This window comes from Tiliqua scincoides, chromosome 1 (assembly GCF_035046505.1).
Source record: "Tiliqua scincoides isolate rTilSci1 chromosome 1, rTilSci1.hap2, whole genome shotgun sequence".
Classification (NCBI taxonomy): domain Eukaryota; kingdom Metazoa; phylum Chordata; class Lepidosauria; order Squamata; family Scincidae; genus Tiliqua; species Tiliqua scincoides.
The window spans coordinates 165,766,140-165,775,328 of NC_089821.1; the positions used below are offsets into that span (position 1 = coordinate 165,766,140).

At 40.7% G+C, this 9,189-nt stretch overlaps 1 pseudogene; it reads right to left on the minus strand.

The window, feature by feature from the left end:
- Positions 1-6,011: 6,011 nt before the first annotated feature.
- On the minus strand, positions 6,012-6,131 carry LOC136637005 (5S ribosomal RNA; annotated as a pseudogene).
- Positions 6,132-9,189: the final 3,058 nt, after the last annotated feature.

Sequence of the window (9,189 nt, forward strand, 5' to 3'; positions counted from 1 at the left end):
CATTTGATCCCTGTTTTGTATATGCAATATTGGGCAGAAATGGCTTAAAGGCAGCCAAAGGGGATTTAAAAAAAACAACCTCCAATTACACTTGTCCAGCCTTCCCTTCTACTAGTTTATCTCTTCTGGAGCTGTCTAGTAATCACACTCATCTTATACGAAGAATTAAATACAGACAAAAGTTTAAATTTAGCTCTTTTGTATTCTTCATCAACTTACAACCAGAAAAATGCAGCATTTGCTGGAAGATGTGCAAACTGCAACATGTGAACCTTTTTATTGAAAGCATCATCTGGACTAGACTTGTAAAGGAATAGTGCTGCTCTGAATTAGCACTTGTAACTACAGAATTACCCTTTAACCTAGATCAGCTATAAGTTGAGAAGTGTGGTTAATAATAAAATGAAAGTAGAATGTGGTGGAAGAACAGTGTATAAAGGATAGTGACTAATACCTTTCTCAGGATGGAAGTTCACAACATGGTATGTGAGTTTGGCATTGCACAGAACTCCTTCAGACTAGATGGAATGACAAAGGAGGACATAGGTGTTCCTGGGAGTGGGCATACTGTTTATTCTTGTTCGTAGGTTGTTCCAGTCTGAAAAGGACAATGGAAAAAGTTATTGCAGGCTAATTAAGAACAGTGCCTTATCTATTTAAAACATTTGTAAACAAGCTTTTGTTCTGGGCAGTTCTCCAAAACTGTTTATGGAAAACATAAAAATCAACATAATAAAATTAGGAAACAGTGCAGTATTCACTTGTATATCACCAGGCTCAGTCTGACACCATAAGAGACAGTAACTTTACTGCAGCTAAGCAGATCCAGGTCTGTTCAATACATGGATGCATGACTGCTTGCACAACCCCCATATACACACTGTGTTGGAAGAAAGAGAGAATATACATCAATGATACTAAAGGCCATGTGACACATGCTGAGGATAAACCTGTGCATATCTACTCAAATGTAAGTTCCATTTATTTCAATAGTATTCACTCCCAAGCAAGTGTTCTCTGACAATTCAACTTTTTTCTCCCCCACTTTTGGAAATCCAAAACCTAGCAGTATCAGACACCATATCTAGCATTAGGGCCAAACTATACATGACTCTAAATGTACCAATATGTAGTTACAGGCTTAGGGTTACTTATATGTGGGAGCTGCATGTGGCCACATTTTGAATCAAGACTCTAACAGGGATACAGAAAGTATTTACCATAGGCACTCGCCTACAAGTTGATCCCACAGATGAGTTGAGGGCAGGTTTTGAGCCAAAAATCATGGAATTTTCTATGACCCTCAGATAAGTCGGGGGTTAAACTTAGTAAGGTGTCTGACTGTAGTTTTGTCTGATTTTACCCCAGGCCAGATCCTGAAAAATAACCTACCCCTAACTGTTACCTAAGAACTGTAGTCTCTAATTTATTAAAAACCTAGTAAAAGATCATAAGATATATTTTTATTCTTTTTAAATTCTGGTCTTCGCCACCATTTTCTAAACACTATCAGAGTAAGTGCACTGTAAACAACATACCAGTAAAACAGTGGTTCCCAACCTGGTATTCATGTACTCCCAGGGACACTCAACAGGACCTTTAGGGGTACTTGAAAAAGAATGGAATAATGGCAGAAAAAGGCAGGTCATGCTCCAGAATGCTTTGCAGGGCCAGCAAGGCAGGAAGGAAGGTAAGCTAGTTGGCAGTGAAAGCCCCACCAATAGCTAGTTTTTGGACATCAATTCATGTATGCACCAGTGATTGAAAACCAGAACAGTAAAAAAGCTGAAACATAATATGGAAAGTGATCAATCACCCAGAATTTCTCAGTACACTTCAGGTGCAAAACAGTGCAAAGGCAGAGTCTTCTGTTCTTCAAACAGATAAAAAGAAAAAACACTGTGATAAATACATGAAGTCTGGACTTTCGTATAGAGGAGATGAGGGCTTGTATTATTAATTACAAATATTTTGCTAATATGAAGGGTACAATTTATGGAAATGGGCTGCCAAGGGATAGGCAAGTGAAAAAGGTTGGGAACCACTGCAGGAGATCCATGAATCAAATCCACCTTTAAGGTGTCTGGTATGTTAAGCCAGAAGCTCTACATACAACATACATACAATCCATAACCCATAACCAAGAGTGTGCAATTCAATTCACAGCAGAGAGATGCAGCTGCATATACTTGCAACCTTTTTACTCAGAAGTAGACCCACTGCTTTCCATGGGAGTTATTCTTAAATAATGGTGCACTGAATTGTAGCCTGTGACTTTCTTTCAAATGAAAGGAGGATCCCATCCTGGTGTTGAAAAAGATACCTCTGGCAAATGCATGCATGCATTTGCAAAAAGGAACCAGGTTGCAGGAGAATAAAAGGTTAACTTTGGCTGGAATTTCCCAGGAAAGTTACTATAGAAACAAATGACCCTTAGCAAGAACCAAAACCAAATGACCTTTAGCTTTAGCAAGAACCTAAACTTTTCAGAGTTGAAAGGCTCTGCTCTCTGATTGACCCAGAGATAAGGTGAAGTGATAATTGGAGCTTGATAACTTGGCAAAAATTTTACGTACTATAGGCGAGTATCTACAGTAACTTACTACCTGTGTACATTTTCTTGCTGAACATTACCATTACAAAGCACCAATTTAAACCTAAAAATGTCATTGCTACAAATGTAATTACACAATGTATTTCTTGCTTACATTGGCATCCCATGAAAGACAAAGAGGGGGATGGATTTGGGTGATACTTTGGATCAGGTTGGGCCTACCCACAGCCCATTACAGAGGTGCATTCTCTGCTTTTGAAGTTCTAGGTCCTATAGTGGGACTAAATGGAACTTCCATTATGACATGGGGAGGCTGTTGTTCAACAAACTAGTTCAAAAACCCACAGCGTGCTCAAAATTATGTGCATAATTCTTTCAATTCTAGCATAGGCTTTGTCACTTCTTTGTCAACACAGCATCCAGAGAAAGTGACATACCAAGGTTCTCCACAAGTGACATACTTCCCTGCTCACAATCTTTGCAGCCTTTCTTGTGCTCTGTGATATTCATTCTACATGAAAAGGGCACACAAAATATGCCCCTACACAAAATGGGCACAGTACAGCCAAGTCCTTTCAAGTTTCATTGATTTCTCTGCCAACCTCCTCCCACTGAAATGAATTGTACTGAAAAGAACTGGATTATGGCTGGATTGTGTTCGTACAACTGGAAACCATGGTCCTTTGAAACCGTGGAAATTCTTTCCAAATATGAACATACCAATCGTAACACTTAAGAAAGTTTTCAGTAGAAATATCAAGCATCAAAGTCATTGGTTAACATATTTGCTAAGACAGAGAAACCCAGAAATATGATACCAGGGCACAGCAAGCTGCAGTGGATAAAATCCTATAATCTTTATAATGGAATGCTGAATACTAATGGAATAAAGATCAATAAAGGAACCAAAACCAGTCATCCTTGTGAGTTACTCTTTGAAGTCTGTTTTCTAAGCAACTGACATCTATAATTGATAATGAATAACCTTGAGGTTTATATATTTACTCCAGTGTGAATGTATTACTATGAATATAAATATTACTGAAGTTGCAATTTTTTCAGCACTGATCTCGTACTGGAGGTGACAGAGGTAATTGGAGTTAAGGTCTCCCCCTTCATCCTGTCCCATCCTATGGGTGACTTTGGGCCATATCATGTATCACTAAAAAGATGGGAAGTTATCCATACTTCTATTTCCAGCTGCATGTCTTTTCTTTCACATTTTGAAGGGCACCTTTGTGTCCAAAACTGAACGGTAAATATGCTGGTGGGAACTGTAGAGCCTCCTGGGTACATGTTCAATGCATGTTTTTAGTCATGTGAATGTCATCCCAATGATATAGATGCGGTCTATCTATGCTGGGATGCGTCTTTACCTGTAGTGTGAGAAACAGCCCTTTTATCCAATTAAACGTATAAACAATGTCAGCAAACGTGCTGAAGAACAAAAATGGTTCCCCACGTAATCCCTCAGGAAGGAGCCCATAGTAATACTACACTAAAGCTGCCCCTGTAAATACTGACAAGCACATTTTAGGGCTTTTCATATAATTATCCACAAGGCACATTTTATCTTTATTCTACCGTCACAAAACACCTTCTGTGAGAATAGTTATCTCCCCATTGATTCAGCTGATGGTCACCTGCTTGTACACTTAAATGGTATTCTCATCAGCTAGCCCATAGAATTCCCAAACTGCAATTAAAATCCCTTCAAATGGAACAAGTAGTTTGGGACTGCAGTCCTCCTCATGCACCTGCCCCCACCTTCTTAAAGGGAAGTAGTCTGGTATCGGTCTGCCTGTTGAACATGTCCTGCTATTTTTGTTTTTAGCTATGATGATGCTATTGTCTGCGGTTTTTGTTAGCTGTCAGCAAAGGGTCTTTTAATAATAAAATTTGCAAGGCAGCAAGTCTGGAGCTTTTCCCTTAAGTTCATACTTTGCCTGTCTTCGTTCTGCATCCCCTCCCTCTGTCCTGTATTGATGGCTGTTACAGGTTACCTTGGGAGGAAAGGAGGGGTCCAAGACAGGTAATTAAGTAACACTAGCCAGGAACGACCCATCCACTAGGCAAGGCCAATGGTTCCCTGATGCCCCTGGCAGTGGCACAATCTTGGGGTTTGCATTGCTGCATTCCCCCATTCTCGACCCTTAAAGGGGCAAAGACAGAGCACCTCAGGCTCAGGCGTTGCAACGCCCCAGTTTGAGAACCTCTGGGCAAGATGATGCAGGTTTCATCAGTAGCAGATTATGGGGGGCAAGAGAGTGGAGGATTTGGGAGGCCCTTTAATCTGAGTCTGCTGCCGCCACTGCCTCTCTCCAGCCTGTCATGGATGCAACCCACACTAATCCACTTCTTTATCTTGCTCCAGGCAGGATTTCTTCAAGCACAGAAGTGCAGGACGTCTGGTTTGATTTGAAGGGAATGCCAGAAGGAAGAAGCTCCTTCATTTTCACAGTCCCTTTAAATCTAATAATAATAATAATAATAATAATACAGGTATTTATACCCCGCCTTTCTTGGTCTTTATTCAAGACTTTATTCAAGGCGGTTTACATAGGCAGGTTGATTAAATCCCCGTAGGGATTTTTACAATTGAAAGAAGGTTCTACCTTTCAAGAACCACAACAGTCCAGATGTTTCACTCTGATCTGGTTTCACATTCTGGCCTCCATCCTCCCACACTCAGAGCAGATGGAATAGCTCGGCTTCAGCTTGTCAGCTGCTTCAGGGTCGCACGGTGCCGGTGGCCTCAAACTGGCGACCTTGTGGATGTTATCTTCAGGCAGTGGAGACTCTACCCTCTAGACCAGACCTCTTGCCCAATGAAACCAGAAGTCCTACATTTCTGCAGTTGAAGAGACAATAGTAAGTTGTGACCTGAGGAATCATCAGGCAGCATTCTGAGTTGTGCTGCCACTGATGCTAGCAATTGCTCATGTTGACAGATTAATACTTCTGAGCAGGGCATTATGTACTTTTAAACAATATTTCATTTTTTAAAGTGTGCTTCTAAACAATGTTTTGATATACATTATCTCTTTAAAGTTGCGATCCTATATGCACTTCCTGGTAATAAGCCCCATTGAACACAATAGGACTTACTTTTGAGTAGACAGAGAGAAACGGACTACATGCCATGTACAAAAACATTGAAATCTGCTGATAATGGTCAAACTACTAATGGTCAAACAAATTTAACTGGCAGGAAATGGAGGGGCTCAAAAAGATTGGTGGCCCATGATTGCTAACAAAAATCTATGAACTGGGATAAGCCAGACACATAAGCAATATCTTTATATTAAAGGTCTTAATTGAGCCAGTTATGTGTCCTTACTAACCTGGAAATTTCAGCTTTCTGACAGCTCAATCCAATACAGGGTTTATATTGACGAATCTCTTGATCCATCAGCCTAATGGTTGGCAACCTTCAGTCTCGAAAGACTATGGTATAAGCCTACAGCATCTGGTATTCCCAACCGGTCTCCCATCCAAGTACTAACCAGGCCTGACCCTGCTTAGCTTCTGAGATCAGATGAGATCAGGCATGTGCAGGGTAACAGTTGCTGCTTACATCCCAGAACAATGGCGTAAAAGTCACTCCATCATTCTGCAGACCATCTTCCAGAGCAAATGGCCGGAAGCTGTGTGCAGGCAACAGTGGCCCGTGTAAACTAGAGCTTGCACAGGTGCAAGGAGGACACTGGAGGCCAGGTGGCCTAAGAGAAGGAAAGCAAAAATGGTTTTTACTAACTTCTCTCTGAGCTTACTGGCTGCCCCTCCCCACCTTAGCATGCAGTGTGCACTCTGTCACTGATATTGTGTGCTATGAACTGGCAGGGGATAGGATTGGGCTGTACAAATAAGCAATGGGGGCTAGGGAAAAGGGGTGGTTTTTATTTTCTTTGTATTTTTTCATGAAATGCAATAAAACAAAGTTTTTGATAATGTAGGGAGAAACAGGGCCCAATACTATTCAACTTTCCAGCGCTGATGTAGCCATGCCAATGGGACATGCGCTGCATCCTGTGGTGGGGAAGCAGCTACGGAGGTCTCCTGAAGGTAAGGGAACATTTGTTCCCTTGCCTTGGGACTGCATTGTGGCTGCATCAGTGCTGGAAAGTTGGATAGAATTGGGCCGAGAGTCATGCTGGTATAATGGCAAATCATGGTGTCTGTATACTAGCTAAAATTTTTCTGACATTAAGCAATGCAGTTCGGAGGCATTATCATTCGAATTCCGAATTCCGAAAACCTTTATTGGCATACGTAATAAATAAATAAATACATGGTCGCAATAAGCCCACTGACAAGACACAAGAAACAGACCACAAATAAAGTGCACACTCAACATACCAATCAGGGCTACCTTAAACTATTAAAGATAAAAACTTTTGCAAGAAACTTGGCAACAAGCGATGTCGTTTCTTGCGAAAAATCATGTAGAAGAAATGCTGCTAGAAAATGGGAGGGGCCAGAGTAGCTTGAAAAAACAGCATCTAGAATAGAGCGACGAAGCTTACGAAACGCGGGACAGACGCAGAGATAATGAATAATGAATAAACTGCCAATTGGGCCTCCTCTAAGAACCTGCCCGGGTGCGAACAAATTGGATTTAGGTCTGGTTCCACTACATTGGATCATGTTTTTATTCTCTCTTATTTAGCTGAGAAATATTCTATCCATTTCAAGGGTAATTTGTTTGTTGCTTTTATAGACTTAAGAGCTGCATTTGATTCAGTCTGCAGAGATATTTTATGGGAGAAATTAGCTTCATGGGATATCCCTCCTCGTTTACTTTTTTAAATTCGCAAATTACATTCTGCCAACTCTTGCCAAGTTCGTTACAACAGCAATGGTTCGCTCACTGGGAAGATTCCAATTACTAAAGGGGTCAGACAAGGCTGTATTTTAGCCCCTTTTCTGTTTAATCTTTTTTTAGCTGATCTTCGGGCTCATTTATCAGTGGTCGAGAAATCTGCCCCTGTTTTGAACACAACGCCTGTCCCTATTTTATTATATGCAGATGATGCCGCCCTTCTCTCAGTTTCCAGTTCAGGCCTTAGGCACTTTTTGGTTTTATTTCAATCTTACTGTCTGTGGAATAATTTATCTATTAACGAGAAGAAAACCAAAATATTGGTTTTCTCCAAGTCATGGAGGCCTCTTCATTGGGCAATTAACAACTGGCCTATTGATCAAGTTAAATCATTTAAATATCTTGGCATCCACCTACATTACAAACTTAATTGGTCCTTCCATAGAAACTCTGTGACAGCCTCTTCTTCACACCTAATCGGGGCTATAGCCAAATTTCACTATTCAGCCGGGAACCAGTTTGTCCTGGCTGCGCTCCATATCTTTAATACAATATTGGTTAGTCGCCTGCTTTACGGGGTTCCTATTTGGATTCATGCCATGTCCAACAAAGTCGATCAGTTGGCCGCCTCCTTTTACAGACGGATTCTTGGAGTCCCTAATTATATTAAACTTTCTACCTTGTCTTTTGAGTTGGGTGTACACCCCCCTTCAATTTTGGCATGGAAATTTACTTTTAAATTTTGGTTACTCTTTGGTTTAAATTTTGGTTACTCTTTTTTAAGTCTGATCCTTTCTTGCCCATTTTTTTAAAGACTCTTTCCAATCTTCTTGGTCTTTGTTTTGCATGTCCAAACTAGCATCTATTGGTATTTCTCTAGACTCGCTTCTCAACAGTGATTTTAATCAGGCGTTATCTCTTATTTATGAAAGACTTGGTAAGTCTGAATTTTTATGGTTATCATCTGATCTGAATCAGGTTTGTTCCCCTATGTATTATGGTATTTTTCCTTCCTTTGCCAGTCGGTATTCTTATTTTTATTCTCTTACGGATCCCCTTGAGAGGAGGGCTTTTATGTTAGCCCGGCTGAATATCTTCCCTTCTGCAGTGTTGAGCGGTCACTACTCGCGGATACCCTTTGATCAAAGGTGTTGTAACTGTTGCGGCATGAGCCTGATTCAGTTTGAGCATTATCATTCAGTCTTATCTGATATTAATGAGACAGTCTACATATAAAAAGTCATTTTCCTTAGCAAGAACTTGTTATCCCTGACATGGACACTAAAATAGCAGCTCTCTTATTAATAATATATGGTATACCCTCAATTTAATGAACCTTGATTTAACAGACTTAGAACAACAGCCATTTGCTGCTTCATTAAAAACTAATATACGAGTTATGTGCATACACTTCTACATTGTTTTCAATGCATTTAGATTTAATGGACTTTTAGCATTAATAGAACCCCTTTCCTCCATTAGTCTGTTAAATCAAGAGTTAACTGTAAAGGATGTACAGATCAAGTGTCAGGTGATTAAGCAGGAATACTTGCTTGCTATGGTAGTCTGGCGCTGCCAGTTTCTGCTGCAATTAGAAGGTCATGGATCCAACTAGCTGGGTATTTGGTGGGCAAATTCATTTTTGTCTGGGCACAGTCCAATGAACACTCAAGACACTGTGTGGGAGAAAGGGCCACTTTATTAGCATTTTAATACAGAAAAGGAGGCTGAGACCTGCAGCTGCAGCGAAACCCCTGCGTGGTGCGGAGGCGGGACCACTGGGCGGCCCCAGAACCAACTCTGTCCTCCAGGC